The following is an 18,713-nucleotide window of genomic DNA, read 5'->3' as shown; positions in this document are numbered from 1 at the left end:
GAGTCCATTTAATATGAGGTCAATCAAAACAGATTATATTGAATCCGGTATTTATCAAGTCAATTTCGAGTCGGTTTGAGTTATGGTTAGGTCAAATCAATGTTGAGTTAAGTTCAGATCGGGACAAATTTGGATTGAGTCTAAGTAAGTCGTCGCAAATCAAATTTGGGTCCTAAATTTCACGAGTCAACTCAAATTGGTTACAAGTCAAAACAAATGGTTTTTATTTATTTATTTTTTACTTTTTAGAAAATAGAAAAAAAGAGACCCATGATCTCCATTCCAATTTCGCCTTCATCCAAAACGCGCGAAAATGGTGAAAGTTTTTTTTGGCTCCTAACACTTTTCCACTCGAATCAGTTACTTAGTGTTGATCTACTTGCTTTCTACACGGTTACACGCTTACTTCCTCTGTGCTCAGGTGAGGGGTTAATTAATCTAATATTTGTTTTGCAATTTATCCAGTAATTTGTTTGTTTTCTCTGTAGTCAGCTTAATGTAATTTCAAGATCGGCAACGAGTTGGGTTTGATGCCGGCAAAGTCTTCATTGTTCTTCGAACTCCAATTGTAAGTCACCATTGACCTTTTTACTCCAATTGTAAGGTGTTTATCTTTTCAATTGAGGTTTTCTTGGAAATTAGCCATTAACGAAGATGATCCATAGCTGAGTTTTTTTATTATTTTTTTTTGTTCTGGAATTAATTATGAATTACCATTTTTGAAATTTAATAGATTGTAAATGAATTATATGTGTTGGTTTTGATCTATTGAGTATTGATTGTATTACATAGATGGACGGTAGATTTTCATCGGATGATGTATATTAGGCATACAGACCAACATGTTGTGATGTTTGCATGCAAATAAATAATGTTGGTGATTCAAATATAAATTAGCAGCAATGAAATACACTGAAATGATGGAATTCTCTTGTAAATATCTCAGCCATCAATCTTAGGTTGCTGTGAGTATATTGTTTTAAGTGCTGATTTCGTTTGTTAGGCTTAGTTGTGTGTTGGTTATTAAAACCAAGGCAGTAGCTTTTCTATGCATTATCATGAATGCATTACAAAATATATTATGTTCTTGCTATAAGTTAGGGAGTATTTGAAAGTTCAACTTTTGAGCTTGTGGAAAAACTACTTGCTTATTTATTTTGTCTTTGAGTCCAGCCAATTTCCCCTTTGTAAGAATCTAGGGTCACCCCACCAATCATCTAGTATGCTTGGTTCAAGATGGCAAGAAAATGCATGCATTGACTTCAGTCGAGGAATTAAAAGAAACCCATCCTTACACTATTACTCTCACTGTCTTCTTTAGCTATAGGATACTCCCTCTTCAAGCTTCATCACTTATCACTACACCACCCACGCACACCCATTTCATCAATATATATATATATATATATATATATATATATATATATATATATATATATATATATATATATATATCAGTGGCGGATCCAGGATTTTCAATTCAGGGGGACAAAATGCTTAACTTACAAAAAGCTTAACAAAAAATAAAAACAAAAAATAACTCAAACACACAAATTGGTTAATACTTAGTATTAAAATTTCAAAATAAAAAACATACTTAGTCATACAATTCAAAATGATGAAAAAAATTACATTTCTTGAACCAATGAACACTAAAGCGACGTTAACCGGACACTTGTCTTTGAGGAAAGTCATGAGTTTTTGGTTGGCAAGGTTTTTTAAGAATATAACCCCTCCTAACTGCATTTCGTTCATTTGAGGGGTAATCCATTATGTTTATTCTTTTTCCCGGATCATGAGGAAGAAGTTCAACATCGTATACCAAATTTTTCTCCAATGGTACATTACAAGTACTTGAACCACCCATTTCCATATCATCTTCTTGACTTTGAGGGGAGCTTAATGAGGGGGAGTTATTGGACTCATTTTCATGGAGTTTCTTTCTTTTAAACATGAATTGTCGAAGATCGGGTTGTTTTCTAGTAGCCTTGGATTTGTTTGAATTAGGTGAATCATTTGACATTTCCTAATTAAATTGAAAAATATATATCAATTACCACAATTCACATCATTGCATAGAATGCATACTAATAAAACGGTAAAACCTAAGATTAAAATTGCAATTAAAATTAAAATTCAACAAAGATTGCAATTAAAATTAACAATAATTAAACAAAAATCTGGAAATTAGGGTTAACAATTGTCAATTGGGGATTTCAAATTGGGAATTTCGAATTAGGGTTAGCAAATAGCAAGACATACCATCAGTGACGGACGACCGAGGCTCGACGGTCAGACGGTGGTTGCCTGGTTGCACGCAGGCGGCGCCGGTGCACGCAGCTAGTGAAGAGGCTGCCGATTTGCGAAGACCGAAGTGGTGCTGTGGTGACTTGGTGAACTGGTGAGTGGTGAGGAACTGAGAGCAGCGACGCAGCAGGGCGGTGGTTGCCTGGTTGGTGGAGCAGCGACGCACGCCTCGACGGTCGATCTCAGTGGAGGCAATGGCGAATTGGAGGAGTGAAGACTGAGTGTTGTTGGCTGTTCTTCGTTCTGTAGCAGTGTCGCGTTTTGCTTTTTTTTGGTTTTTTTTCACTTACATGTCACTTAATTGGGTCCGCCACTGATATATATGTATATATATATATATGTATATATATATGTATATATGTATATATATATGTATATATGTGTATATGTGTATATATATATGTGTATATATATATGTATATATATATATGTATATATATATATATATATATATATATATATATATATATATATAATATGTTCTCTTATTGATAGAAGTAACCTATGGAATATGAACAAGACAATCTATTATATTGTAGGTTGAAAAACTGTAAAATCAGAAAATAAAGATTGAATGTGGGCCGAATTTCTTAATGTATGTAAGACGTTATGACGTGTTAGAAACATTGTCTTAGAAGCAAAATTCGCCCCGACTATGGTGCAATCGGAGATCCCCCAAGATTTAACAGAGCGATCTCTCTTAATGTGCACTCAAAAAGAGAGATTAGGAACTCACAAAATGCTCTGAACAACCGTAGAGGAAAACCGAAAACAAAAGAGGAAGAAGATGAAAGAATTTTTGTTTCCTCCAAAAGCCACGAAAATACCAGTTTTTAAAGAGGAAGAAAACCGTAACTGCCGGAGATAATCAAGCCACGTAAATAATCGTGGAGGAAAATTTGTGAATAGTTACAACGTTTAAAAGACCAAGTCAAATGTTGTTGTGGACTTCGTAACTGAACAATTTCATAAAAGCTGGATTGTTAGTTATGACTTAGCCCAAAAACGTAGACACACCACACCACGCACGTGCCACGAACACGAACCGAACCGGCCGGACGACGGCGGCGCGCGCATGGGGATGCCCCCTTCTAGTCCACAACAATAGGGAAAGCACTTTAAACATCAAAGTATGAACACACATATTTAAACCAAGTAAAATATACTTCTCCCACCAATGTGGGATAAAAACCCCTTCTCTCCCAATATATAAAACAAGTAAAGCTTCCTTATCCTACCAATGTGGGACAAAGGGTTTTCCTCCAAAACAACAAAAAACCTTCCTTAGCATTTATTTCCAACAATCCTCCACAAATGCGAAGGAAAAAGATTTTAAAACAAATAAAAACACCTAGCATTTTAATAGGTTTGATACTTAAGTACTGGTATCTTTCGATTGAACCAATACATAGTGAAGATTAGGCAACTCCTTTGTTAAGTGAGTGAACGAATTGGAACTCACTCAACTCAGAAGTTAAATCCTAATAACACATATCTTACCTTAAAACATTGTGAGTTCTGCGATAAAAATCAACTAGCAAGATTGGCCATCAAACTTGGGATGCTCATGAGTGCCTTAGAAAGACTGCCCATGGATATGAAATCATTAAGAGCCTTTGCTCAACCTCACATTATCAAAGCGGTGAATTCATCAGGTCCGTCTCATTAGGACCACCCAAATTCTGGGCTATGAATTCATTAAAAGCTAAAAGCTTAACCTTACCAAATGTACAAGTCATAGGAATGGGAAGAGTACAATTATGAGTCTTTCTATGGCTTCATTAGTCCACATGAATCCTTGTGTGAACAAGGTTGGGTATCCACCATGAATTCCTCAACTAACGGGCTTAAGCCCCATTCCCCTCGACGTATCAAGGACAAGTCTACTATTTAGTCCTTTGGTCAATGGATCTGCAAGATTCCTCTCAGATCTTACATATCCATAGTGATAACACCACTTACTATCAAAGTCCTCACAAACTCATGTCTCACATGAATGTGCCTCTTTTTGCCATTGTAAGCACTTGCCCGGCCAAGGCCAAAGCAATGAATTCAGACTCCATAGTTGACCGGGCAATACAAGTCTGTTTTGAAGACTTCCAAGACACAGTTGCTCCACATAAAGTGAAAATATATCCACTGGTGGAGCTTACCTCATCATTGTCAGACACCCAGTTTGCATCACAATATCCTTCTAACACAGCAGGAAAACCGACAAAATGCAAACCCCAATCCATAGTGCCTCGAAGATACCTTAATAGGCGTCTAAGGGCATTCCAATGTTCTCTGTTAGGGTTATGGGTATATCGACTAAGTTTACTAACTGCATAAGCTACATCGTAAGGAGTTTTAACAGGCACCTGTTAAATTTCTTTAACACTTTTTCCACATAATGAGATTGAGACAACGAGAAACCATTACTAGTTTTGGTAACTTTAACACCCAAAATCACATCAGTTTCACCTAAGTCTTTCATTTCAGATTGAGAGGAAAGAAATTCTTTTGTTACATTAATAACATCAATATGTGTACCAAAAATCAACATATCATCTACATTATAAGCAGACAATTACACAGGCAGATCCAAACATTTTTTTATTCACACAAGTATCAGCACGGTTTGCTACAAACCCAAATCTAAGTATTGTTTTATGAAACTTTTCATACCACTATTTTGGAGCTTGTTTTAGCCCATACAAGGATTTTTTTAACTTACACACTTTTTGTTCCTTTCCGGGAACCACAAAACCCGAAGGTTGAACCATATAAATTTCCTCCTCTAAGTCGCCATTTAAAAAAGCAGTTTTAACATCCATTATACCTTTCAATAGTACCATCACTTTTAAGTTTTCTTTTAAAAATCCATTTACAACCAATGACTTTACTACCTTTAGGCAAATCAACTAGTTCCCACGTATGATTAGACATGATGGACTCTATTTCACTATTAACAGCTTCCTTCCAAAAACTAGCATCAATTGAACTCATGGCCTCTTCAAATGTTTTAGGCTCATCATCAAACAAATGATAACATACAACAAGTTCATCTATTTCATCAACATCATTCATTGAGTTCAGTTAAGAAAGTGGTCAAAAAATCAGGACCTTAGCTAGTCTCAGTTCTATGTCTCTTACTTTTCCTAGGTTGTACAACATCATCATTTTGAACCACAGGAGAAGGAACAGACATAGAAGAGGATGAAGGAGCAGATAAAGTCACATCAAGTGATACATTACTTTTCTTCAAAGGGAAAACATGCTCAAAGAATTCAACATCTCTAGATTCACACATAGATTTATCTTTTAAGCACATGAACCTATAACCTGCACTATTTGCAGCATAACCAACAAATATAGCATCAAAAGGTTTAGGTCCAATATTTTCCCGTTTAAAAGAAGGTAAAGCAACTTTAGCAAGACACCCCCACACTTTCAGATATTTAAGGTTAGGCACATGGCCTTTTCACAATTCATAGGGAGTTTTATCGAGTTTTTTATGAGGTACTTTTCTCAACACATAAGTAGCTGAAAGAATGGCCTCCCCCACATATTATCAGGCAAACCAGAACTAATCAACATGCCATTCATCATTTCCTTAAAGGTTTTATTTTTCCTTTCAGCGAGTATAGGGAGCAGAAAGTTCATGGATAATTCCATTTTTCTCACAAAGTCCTTTTAAAAAGGTGGTTCCATACTCTCCCCCGCTATCTAAACTAAGTCTTTTAATCTTACGGTCCAATTGATTCTCAACTTCTGCCATATAAATTAAAAACATGTTTTCCGCCTCATCTTTGGTTCTGAAGAGATACACTTTGGTATATCTAGAATGGTCATCAACAAAGGTAATATAATACTGTTTACCGCCTCTGCTAACAGTATTCTTAAAGTCAGCTAAGTCCGTATCAACCAATTCAAGCAATTCAGTTTGTCTACTAATAACAGGTTTGAATGGTTTCTTGGAATGTTTAGCTTTAACATAGATTCCACATTTATGACCATTACAGACTAGACTAGGAATTAAAGACATGTTTTGCAAGCGTTTCATGGAACCATAATTTGCATGTCCTAATCTAGCATGCCAAAGATCAAAAGTCTCATCAATATAAGCAGAACTAGAAACTTTATTAATAGAATCAGCAATAAATAAAATTTCTAAAATAAACAGCCAGCCCACCCGACAGATATCCCTTCCCCACAAATTCCCCATTACGAGATAACACTAACTTTTCGCCTTCAAAAACAAGTTTCACACCAGCCTTGTTTAGAAGTGCACCAGAAATTAAATTTTCTACGAAGAGAAGGGACATAATACACATTTTGCAAAGACAAAGATTTTCCAGAATTTAATTTAAGGAGAATTTTTCCTTTACCGAGAACTTCGGAACTGCTAGAATTGCCCATGAACACCTCATCAGCTTTGTCAAACTCATAGAATTCGGTAAAGAGGGCTTGGTCCGAACAGAATTCTTGGTGGCTCCGGTGTCAACGACCCATTCTGCTTTGTTGCCGACGAGGTTGATTTCCGAAACTACGGCAGCAATGACGTCATCAGATTCTTCAGCAATATGAGCTCAGCAATATGAGCTTGGTTCTTGTTCTGATTTCTGCCCATTGTTAGATGCATCTTTGCGGTTGTAGCATTGCCATGCCTTGTGTCCTTGCTTTCCACAGACATAGCAGCCACCATTGCCTTCCTCAGATTTGTGGTTTTTCTTGAAGTTATTGCTCCTTTTGTTTTGAACTCCAAGCGGTTTCTGATTTTGGTTCTTCTTGGAATTTGTAGCAGCTTTGTTTTGTTTGTTAAACCTGTCATGTTTTGGAACAGAAGATTCCACAATGTTAGCTTTAACAGAAAGTTCTTAAGGGGAAGAATCCTTATCCTTAAGGCGGTTGGCTTTTTCAATCTTCATATGACCAACTAGCTCCTTCTTCATGTGTTTGAGATGGTTGCGGTAATTGGACCACGAATTAGGGAGCTTCTCGATTAGAACATTGGCTTGCAGCACCTCGCACATCTTCATACCCTCAGCCAGAATGTCAGCTACCAGGTTCTCGTACTCATGAACTTGCTCCGTGATTGGCTTGTCATCAACAATCTGGAATTTCAACCACTTTCCCGTTGCATCTTCTTCTTTCCCGCATCATCATTCCCATATTTCTTCTCAAGAGTCTCCCAAATAGATTTGGCAGATTTGTTGTTGATGAAGAGATCGAACAGCGGGTTGGGCATGAGACTCAGAAGATGACCTCGAACTAACTTGTTATGCTTCTCATATTTAGCGATCTGTTCGTCTATGGAAGAAGATGAAGCGGCAACGGTATCTCCAGTTTCTAGACGAACTAGACAGTCACGAACAAGAACATAATCGACCTCCAATTGTTCGAAGAAGATTAACAGTTTTTAAGACTAACGTTTGTAGTTAGTCCCATCAAGGGGTTCAAATTTAGAGAGATCAGGTAGGGATTTTGAGATAGAAAAATCCATGATTTGAAATTATAGTAGAGATTTTGCTTCTAAATTGTAGGTTGAAAAACTGTAGAATCAAAAAATAAAGATTGAATGTGGGCCGAATTTCTTAATGTATGTAAGACGCTGTGACGTGTTAGAAACACTGTCTTAGAAGCAAAATTCGCCCCAACTATGGTGCAATCGGAGATGGCGTTGCCCCCCAAGATTTAACACATCGATCTCTCTTAATGTGCACTCAAAAAGAGAGATTAAGAACTCACAAAATGCTCAAAACAACCGTAGAGGAAAACCGAAAACAAAAGAGAAAGAAGATGAAAGAATTTTTGTGTCCTCCAAAAGCCACGAAAATACGAGTTTTTAAAGAGGAAGATAACCGTAACTGCTGGAGATAATCAAGCGACGTAAATAATCGTGGAGGAAAATCAGAGAACAATTACAACGTTTAAAAGACCGAGTCAAACGTTGTTGTGGACTTCGTAACTGAACAATCTCGTAAAAGCTGGAATGTCAGTTACGACTTAGCTCAAAAAGGTAGACACACCACACCACGCATGTGCCACGAACACAAACCGAACCGGCCGGACGGCGGCGGCGCGCGCGTGGGGATGCCCCCTTTTAGCCCACAACAATAGGGAAAGCACTTCAAACATCAGAGTATGAGCACACATATTTAAACCAAGTAAAATATACTTCTCCCACCAATGTGAGACAAAAACCCCTTCTCTCCCAATATATAAAACAAGTAAAGCTTCCTTATCCCACCAATGTGGGACAAAGGGTTTTCCTCCAAAACAACAAAAAACCTTCCTTAGCATTTATTTCCAACATATGTATATAAAATGTTCTCTTATTGATAGAAGTAACCTATGGAATATGAACAAGACTGTCTTTCTGGTTGGAGACAACCACAAATATATATTACCATCACCTCCAAACTCCATACTATTTGATTATGCAGAGTAAACTTCCAGAATTGAGCAGGACACATTACATACTTGATGGTTTTTTTCTTAAAAAAAAAAAGAACCTGATAGTTAAATAAAGCAGTACATTCAATTTTATAGTATAGCTGATCTGAATAGCTTATGCTAAAGTTTGGCACATTTATACACATGTTTAATCTGTAATTCCCATGTTGATCAATACGTGTCCTCTTTCACTTTCTACGTGATATAGATTCTAACCTCTTAATTGGCTTACTATAATCACGGATTTGGATATCCTACATTGATAATAAGCTTAGATTAAGCATAACATCAAAACTCCATTAACTCTAATATAACAGTTTAGGCAAGCCTCTGTTGATTGTAGGTATCCCAATTTCTACGTGTCAAGATGAAAAGGTTAGGTATTTTATTTTTTTGATTTCTTGCTATATTTTCCTGCTTTATGAATTAGTCACTCGCTCATATTTCCTTCCTTTTTAAAGTCTGGTTTTCCCATTACATGTAATTTTCCTAAGCAAACTACTTGATACCAGCAGATCACACAATTGATCCTTGAACCATTCACGATTTCACTCTCTACAGAAGATAGAACTCTTATAAGCACTGTTTATAGTTTTCTTTTTGTATATCAGTAGTCCAGGTCCAATTCACAAGCTGTCAACTGATGCTTAACCAAACTAGATAAATTATTCTGTATTGTCTTAGTGATCAGAATTCTTTAATGTGTTCTCAATCAACATCTGAACTTGAATTGGAGTTCTAGATTTTTGAGCTCAGAACAAATACAACCAATTCTTCTAGAACTAATCTTAGGAAAAACTTGATTACTTCTACTTCTTGTCCAAATAACCCTTAGCATTCTTGTATATTTTTATCAATATTATTCTCAGACGATAACTGAAACATGATTGTGTTTGATACTTTTGCATAATTTAAAAAAAAAAAAAAAAAAAAAAATTCAACTTTCAGCTTTATTTTTAATTTCTTTTATTCATTGATTGAGTTTTGTTGGTCAATAGTGGCTCTAGTGCTATTAGCCCCACAATATAGGTAAGATCTGAGTTTCTATTCTTCTTTTTGCTTAACTTTTATTTCTAAAACTTGAAGCTGATTATTTTCTAGATTGCTTCTGAGAATGGTAAATCAACATCTATATGACTTTCTTGAATGTTGAAAAGTGTACTTGTCCTATATATCTGACTTGATAAGTTTGACCTGTATTATGTTGCAGAGTATGTATTTGCTTCAAAATTTCTGAATTGGACTTGTATTAAACTTGTATATAGTAGCCAGATTGTGAGGGTACCTTAGTTTTATCTGTTTGTCACTAACCTGAAATTGAATGAATTTTATTGATTTTTATTATTAAACAAATTTGTTGACAAAGGATATGATCTTAAACCCTTTTCTAAACCAAACCTAAATGAACTGAATTTTCCATGTACGAGTATGATGCTAACTTTAAACCAAACTGAACTTAGTATGTGTGAATTTAATAGCCCCCTTTTTTTTACGACATTTTCAGTAATTTGAGTGTAGCATACAAGTACATACAACTCTGCTAACCATAGATCATGTGTTTTACTGCAGCTGGGTGATATTGCATGCCTGGTGCCACTGCCTTGCTGCTTGCTGCGTCTGCTACCTGCTGCTGCGGTTGGCTGTGACTAATTGTAGGGAAATTGCTACTGCAAGTAGGTGTGCGACTTACAACATGTTCCGAGAGAACAATTACATCCTATTCTTGCCAAACAAATCCTTAAAAGTTTTGATTTTTATTTTGTCGAACTTTTGTATCACTTGTTTTTATGTTGTTACAGAAATATTATATTGTCCCACTTGAGGCCAATAAATGGGTTTTGCAAACCATTGGCGCTGCTTGGAGATGGTACAAATGTTATTTGAAAAGAGTAAACTTTCATAAATATGACAATGATAAAAACAATGTTTAAGGATTTGTTAAAGATTTGGAATGATGACAAATATGAGGTATTTAATTACATTTATATAAGTATCGTTGCCCTCCTTCAGTGACGAATGTATATTTCTTGTCTTATGAAAAAGGTTATTTATTTAGTTCACCATGCATCTTAATCTGTCAGGAACTTGTATGCAAAATACAGCGGCAAATTGGTTAGTTGGAAAGGAAAATAACTATATGCATGCTTCAGGACCAAAGAGCGAGTTTTGCTAGGGGTCGACATAAGTGGGTAAGTTTGTCTTGGCTTTTTTCTTTTTTCATCACTTTTATTAGTGGTTTTATTTTGTAATTAAGATGATTGACAATCATCACTCTTGTATAGAAATGGGATTATAAAACAACACAAAATCCTAGTTTAGCTCAAATGTTCATGGCACTCGCAAGGAAAAGCTAACAAAGCTAATAAAACAACACAAAATCCTAGTTTAGCCCTTTATTTCTTGATAGTCAATCTAAGAAGAATAGTAATATATCATGAATGCTTCGACTTCAGTCTTCGGCTTCTACATCCAATTAGGCACAAACCTTTTGTTTTCTATATTACACAAAGTAGAGATATATAGTTAGTAAGGTTTATATAATTTTTCTCCTTTTTTTTGGTGTACTTGAGATATATTAAGTTGGTAAATTCTCTACGACATCCCTTAACTTATAAAAAGTCAATATGGTTAGCTAATGTGACTATCGTTCAATCTTCGATTTGATCATCCTTCTTACGTAAAGTAGAGGTATATAGTGACTAAGGTCACTATGTGTATTAGTAAAGAGCAAGGTGTCACTTTATGGAATTAAAGAGCAAGGTGTCACTTTATGGAACAAATGTTTTGCCCTGGGATCATATAAAATTTTTAAAGTTTTTGAAAGCTGAGGGGTACCTTATAGAATTTCATCCCTATTAAGTTTCATTATTCGTCATAACAACAAAATCATTCAAGCCTTTATATCCATTATTTTATACTTTTCTTTTTTTTTTTTTTTTGTTTTTTTTTTCATGTCATTAGTTGTGCATAAGACATTCGAAATACAAAGTATATAAATTCTAGGTTTTTTTTTTTTTTTTTTTTTTTTTTTTTTTTTTTTTTTTTTTTTTTTTTTTTTTTTTTTTCTCTTCAAGGAAGTGCATAGTATGGAGGATGAAAAAGCTGAAGAAGGCATCGCGTAAGAAAAAGAAGAAGAATGTGACGTCATAGTTCAATTTAAATTTGCTTTTTCCTTTTTATTGTTATTCCTTGCTCGGACATAAATTTTTCTTCTATTTATTAGCTAGGCCAATATCAGAGATGAATTTGGTGTTAAAATCATGTTGATATTACTTTTTTTTGTTACTAATTACTTTTATAAGTTTCGGATTGTCTAATCAAATTCTTATTACATGTTTCGATGTTCACCATTTTTCTAATATCGCAAATTCACAAGAATACTTTCCACTCTTTAAATAATGTAATATAACACTTAACTTTCTAACACTTAACCGTGAAGAAAGAACAAGGAAGAGGTGAGTTTTGTTCTTTTCGGGTGTATAAGGGTATTTTCGTTATTTTGCGGTATCAGGTTAAAATTACAGATTTTGGTGTTAATCTATAAACATTGGAAGGAACACAAAAATATTATTTGACACGAAATAAAGTTTTAAAATAAATTACTTTTCCTCGTAATATTAGCTTCCGAAAATAATACGTTATTAAAATAATACTTGTATTAAGTCTAAAACATTTGTACTTGGTAAAACAGATATTAAAATTTACTAAAGCTTATAATATTATAATTAGAGTATAATAAATCGAGTTTTAAAATATCGGGTATTACACGGACTCAGACGACTCAGATGACTCGGATGACTCATATTCATCAAACATGTGGACCTTCGCTGGTGGTGACTTCCAACTTCTCTCCGCTTGGAGTAGTGGTCTTCATAGTCTTGCGCCAACCCTTCAAAATACCTTCAGCTGGTACGATAAGCTTGGTGGGATTAAAATCCTTATTTGACATGACAACTTGAATGAGCGCGGAATCATCATTGTTAATGCGCTTGGGTTCATTCCTCTCGAGCCCAAAGAGAAGACTAATAACCATATCATCAGAGCCTGGAGTGGTGGCTAGCAATTGGGAAATGTATGCTTTCATCGATGAAGTCACAATCCATGAAAACTTCGAAACCTGGCTCACGTCTTCCATTATGAATGAAAGGCTCAGGAAACTCATATTATGGGAAATCTTCAACTTCCTTGACGAATGGGCCGTTGAGAGTGAGAGGGTAAGGGTAAGGGTCTATAGGAATTTCTTTGTTTATTGTGCAAGCCGTGTTGCGAGCGACCATCCTAAGCACAACTTGCCTCATGTCTTCTTTTGTTGGTTTGAACCCCAACCGAAAGGTTTCTTTCTCGGGTGCACCAAGATAGCCCCAGAATACAACCATTTTCTTCTTAATACTAACGGTCATTTTAGGAAAATACCCTTGTTTCTTCATGATTTCATTGACATTGACATTAGAATAAGGATCAAAGTCGAGGTGACATTTCTCTTCTTCTTTGATTATGAGAACATCTTCTAAAGAAAATCCCCAAAGATCTTCATCTTCTTCATCATGTTCGACATGAACAATGGGAGTGTCAATGACTTGGATGCGCATAGGAGATGCATCAATAGTGATTGGAATCCTTCCAACTATTGCCTTAACTTTTTAATGCAGCGAAGAAGGAATCACCTTAAACTCATGAAGCCTAGGGCGTCCTAGTAATAGGTTGAAGGAAGATTTAATGTCCACCACTTGAAACTTGGTGCGACACTCAATAGCTCCAGTAGTAATGTTCAACATGATAGTACCCAAGGCTTGGCAACGAGTATTGTCATAAGCACAAATCCCTTGAGTAGAGGGAGTTAATTCTTCATCTTTTATGCCAAGCTTCTTCGCAGTTCAAAGTGGGCACACATTGATTGCTAAGCCATTATCGAGTAGGCTCATTGGAACATTCATTTGCCTGCACACCACCGTAAGGTGCAATGCCTTGTTGTGTTGATTACCTTCTGGGGGTAAATCCTTGTCAGAGAAAGAAATCAAATTGTTTGTGTTTAGCAGTTCGGTGGTGAGAAAATTGACTAGCCCTTGAGGGGTCATGTCACTATCAACTCCTACCTTAACGAGAGCATTCATCACAGCTTTTCTATGCTCATACGAGGTAGCCAAAAGCTTCCATACATTCATTTCCACCTTGGTCTTTTGCAGTTGCTTGACCACATCGTTGCCTAGAGGATCGACAGGGTCAATTACTGGTTGTGCTTGTGGTTGAAGTGGAGGTGCATCAGACTGTTGCACCCTTCCAGATCTAGTGAAGACCTTGACTTCAAGATCACCCCAAACATCATCATCACCAACCTCGTGATTGATAGTTCCGAGAGGTGCATAAGTCATGTCTTTGAGGTAGACATCTTCATCGTCACTGTCCCAAACTTCGTTGACTTCTTCATAATAGGGAATGAAAATTACTTCTGGGAGAGGCTCTTCCACATATTAGATGAGGAATGACAGATCAAAGGAGACTTCGTCTCCTATGATAGCCAACACTTCAGAGAGTGGGCCTGTTTGGAAGTTAGGCTCCTTTCCCCCCTGAAGGAACAGGAAGTTGATTAGCATCAACCAGGTCCTAAATAGCATCCTTCAACTTCCAACATCGTTTAGTAGTGTGACACCTACCTTGGTGGAACTTGCAATGAGCATTGGGGTCCTAACTGGCACTTCTATCTTCAAGTTTGGGCTCTGGAAATGACCCAATAGGCATGATTAGCCCTTGACTATGAAGGCGATCAAAAACACTATCGTAACTCATTCCCAAAGGTGTGTTGATCCTTCTTTTCCTTTAGAACTTTGGTGCAGGAGTATCAAGAGCTAACACCTCATTGAGATTGTACTGGCTTATGTTGTTGGTAGTGTTACGAGGCTTGGAAGACGAAGAAGAAAGAGTGTTGTTCTTCTTGTTTTTTCAAATGTTGTTGTTATTGTTATTACTACCAGCGTTCTTTGTCAGTTCATCCTCGATTTCAATGCCCACATTGTAGACAACTTCAAAAGTGTTCTATGGCAAGAATCTAAGATGTTGCTTGTACTTGTTGGTCAGATTTTGGATAAAGAGGCGAATCATCTCTTTTTCTTTAGGGGAATCAACTACAAGTGCAGATGTTTCCCTCCACCTGTTCAGATAAGAAGTGAACCCTTCATTCTCTTTCTGTTTGAGGATTGAGAGCTCGCGTTCAAAAGTTCTAGCTTGAATGTTACACTTGCAACGGTTCATGAAACTTTTAGTGACATCTTCCCAAGTTGTAGTGTCCTTAGAATTCAGTGAATATAACCATGGTTGGCAAGCATGCTCTAAGGAGAGAGGAAACACAGTAAGGAAGAGTGCCACCTCTATTTCTTTGAGAGTCACGGTTGCAGAGAAAGCCTTAAAAACATCGGATTGTCAGTAGGTTTGAATTTTGGTATGACAGAAGTGGAGAACTTCTCAAAAAGCCTGTCTTTCACCACCAAAGTAGTGGAGGGTTGTTCCACGTAGGTGAACTTATCAGTGATTTTTCTCACCTTTTCTTTCAACTTTTGAATTGAGGCAGGATTGACATTGTTTTATTCCATGGTGGTGACCTTAGTAGTAAGGACTTGCAACATAAAAGTGAGTGCAGCAATGGACTTATTGATACCCTCGATGTCTTCCTTACTAGCCATTGTAGTGTAGTGAAAGTAAACTGGAGGTGATAGTAATGGACTATGTGGTGACGATGGAGGTTTCCTTAGACGCCTCTTAGGTTTAAGAGGTTGTTGTGGTAGCGAACCGAGTCGTACTAATGTGCCTCTGCTCCTTGACCAAGTGTTGCTATATTGAAACAAACGCACCTTTAATGACTTGACTTGACTCGATCTTGATCCAACCGGAAAGGAAAGGTGAAAAAGGAAGAGAAAGAGAAAGAGGAAATACAAAGTTTTCGAAAAGATTAAAAAATTAGAAAAATTATGTATGGGAGGATACCATCCAACTTACTCCTAAAAAAACGACGGAAAAAGACAACACACGACAAACCTAAGGTACGATCATAAAATACATGGTGCAAGACTCGAGTAAAAATACAATTATTGAACCCTACACCCGGGTGCACCATGAGCATGGTGCACCCGGCCCAAAACGACACCCCTTTGTTAATTAAACGCAGGTCGCATCAAAGCCTCAAAATAAAAAAAAATAAAAAAAACGATGAACATTCTGTAGAAATAGGAAGAACGCGAGATTTTTTCACCCTTGTGAGTAAAACAGAAAGTAAAAAAATAGTTACCCCCAAATAAAAGGTAAAATCTTTTCAAATCACTTTCTCTCTCTAAAAATCAAATTCTCTCTCTGAAAAAACTGAAATTTTGTCAAAACCCTAATAGATTATTACGGCAAAAAAACCATAATTGTGCTTCAAAAACTTGCGAAGATGGTGAAAGAAGATGATATGTAAGTTTAATTTCATCATGAAAAATACTCTAATGATTGTTTAAGCTGTTTTTCGTTTTTTTTTTGTTATATTTATTTTTTTTGGGTTTTTTTTTTTTATAAATTTCAGCACTCAAACTAAAAATCTATTAAAGGAATATGCAATTGAGTTTTTTTTTTTTTTTTTTTTTTTTTTTTTTTTTTTTTTTGCTTTAATTCATGTTAATTGTTGATTTCGTATGGCTGATTTTTTTTTGGTGATTTTTGCGTAAATCCGTGAGTAATTTGATATGCAATTGAGTTTTTTTTTTTTTGCTTTAATTCTTGTTAATTGTTGATATCGTGTGGCTGAATGGTTTTTTTTTTTTTTTTTTTTTTTTTTTTTTTTTTTTGTATAAATCCTTGAGTAATTTGATTTTTTTGGGATGTAGTGTGCAACAAGAAGAACAAGATATCAAATTACCTCACGGATTTATATAGTAAAAGAAAAAGTATAAAAATCAAATTACTCACGGATTAATATCTTACCTTAAAAGAAAAAGAGTAAAAGTAAGAAAAAAATTGAAGGAATAAGTAGTACAGAGGTTCAAGATCCAATTGTGGGTCCTAAGATGTTGAAAGCCATTGACAAAGATATTGCTATTACAAAGTAAGTACAAGCTTTGACCATTACGAAATGCCTACTTTATTGTATCTTTTTTTTATTTTTATTTTTATTGGAGATCTTACATCTATTTTATTTAATTATTGGATTGGTAGTTGTGAACAATAATAGGAGTATTATTTTATATAGTGATCCTCGGTATTGTAACATGTTAGTTTAATTTGTTCGTTTTATTGTAGTGTAATGTTCATTATTTATAAGTAGATGTTCTTTATACCTTGGAATAGATCTGGATATGGTGTTTTCTTTTTTATAGTTTGAATGTTCTTTTTTTTTTTTTATATAGTATGGTTGTTCTTTATAGTAGAAAACAATGTTCTTTCTATATTAATAAGCCAATGCTAGTTTCTATAACAATGTTCTTTATAACAATGTTCTTTAAACAATGTTAATTTCTATAACAATGTTCTTTACAACAATGTTAGTTTCTATAACAATGTTCTTTATAATAGAAAACTATGACTAAGTAATTATTATGGTAAGGATAATGTAGATGTATTGATTAAAAGAGTTGAAAATTGAAAATGAAAGGCATTGACATGCAAAGCTGTTGCATAGGAAAGGTTCCATTATTATAAAGGGATAATTAATTAACTTTTAAGTGATTGTGTAATAAGGAGTATATTCACTCATTTTTTTCGTGTATAATATGTGTTGATTTTTATGGAAGGTAGTTGAGATGGACTTCGTTGAATTGGATGTACTACACTTTGATTGCCTAACCTTTCATTTTTTTCATGAATTTTGACAATTGCCTAACTTTGCCTTAGCAATTACTCTTGGTGTTAAGATCCTTATAAATCTTCTCTGTGAGACACCTAATATGGGCAATTACACTCATGCGTGTAATTTTGCTTTTAATACTTTTTACTCGATTTGTTTTGCTGAACAATCCAAAGGACTACTATTTAATATGTGTGAAACATTATTGGTATGTATAAGACATTAAAGTATCATTGTCAATTGTAGTGGATTTATAAATATTATATTATATGTTTGTGATGTTCTTTTTCATAATATGATTTGTTCATTGTGCATATACTTGATGTTCTTTATCATATTTGATTTATTCATTCTATATAGTTGTGATGTTCTTTATGAAAATATAGTTACCTTTTATTTTTCACCTTGTTGTGTACGTTATAATTATTGTAATGTACATTATATAAGTTGATTATGTACTTCTTTTGGCTTATGAAAATATAATGCATTTAATTTTATTATGCATCTTTAATTTAATATTGAAGATCCGAGGACGAAATTGAAGTACCAAAGCAATCTGCTGCAGTAGAGCCTAAAACTGAGGATGAAACAAAACGAGACAAAGAACATGGGGCTGATGATGGGCCTAAAAAGAAGCCTTACCAATTTAAACAAATTGCAAGGAAAAAGGGGTAGGGTTATTTATAACTTAGTAGTTCAAATTATTAAAGATATATTGCATGCTGATTTTTTTTTAATTTTCAGTACAAAGAAGGGCGGGAAAGTTCAAGATAAACATGAGGAAGAGGAAGTTGATCAATTAGAAGATCCGGTGAAGGTTATTGAGGAAAAACTTGTGAGAATGCTGAAAAAAAGGAGGGCTCCTATGGGGGAGTCATTATTTTTTGTTAAAGAAAAACCAGAACAAGGTGCTGCACAATCAATATCTCAGTCAGCAGCACAATCAGTTGTTCAGGTTCCAAAAGTGGTAGCAATAGAGAAGCAACCTAAAATAAAGAAAGCCACGAAAGGAGTTGCACAAAAAGAAGTAGTACCCTTTGATGATGTTGGTGATGAGGAAGGACCTAGAATAAAGCTAACAACGAGGCAAACTGTTATGCCTTTGATGAACTTGGTCTAGCAGTTGGCTAACCAAGTTGATAAGCTTCAAGCTATAAAGGAT

At 35.2% G+C, this 18,713-nt stretch overlaps 1 long non-coding RNA gene across 3 annotated transcripts; it reads left to right on the top strand.

Annotated features, from left to right (window-relative positions):
- Positions 1-224: 224 nt before the first annotated feature.
- On the top strand, positions 225-12,199 carry LOC110692157. Of its 3 annotated transcripts, none has more exons than XR_002505410.1 (4): positions 225-421; positions 489-568; positions 10,315-10,713; positions 10,827-12,199. It is a non-coding gene; the product is annotated as an uncharacterized LOC110692157 (long non-coding RNA). The 3 variants fall into 3 exon arrangements; XR_002505409.1 differs by having other exon boundaries at positions 225-568; positions 10,827-10,934; positions 11,820-12,199; XR_002505408.1 differs by having other exon boundaries at positions 225-568.
- The last annotated feature ends 6,514 nt before the right edge of the window (positions 12,200-18,713 follow it).

Source organism: Chenopodium quinoa, unplaced genomic scaffold (assembly GCF_001683475.1).
Source record: "Chenopodium quinoa cultivar QQ74 unplaced genomic scaffold, ASM168347v1, whole genome shotgun sequence".
NCBI lineage: Eukaryota > Viridiplantae > Streptophyta > Magnoliopsida > Caryophyllales > Amaranthaceae > Chenopodium > Chenopodium quinoa.
Note: the sequence above shows the minus strand (reverse complement) of the source record. Positions and strands in the feature narration are given on the sequence as shown.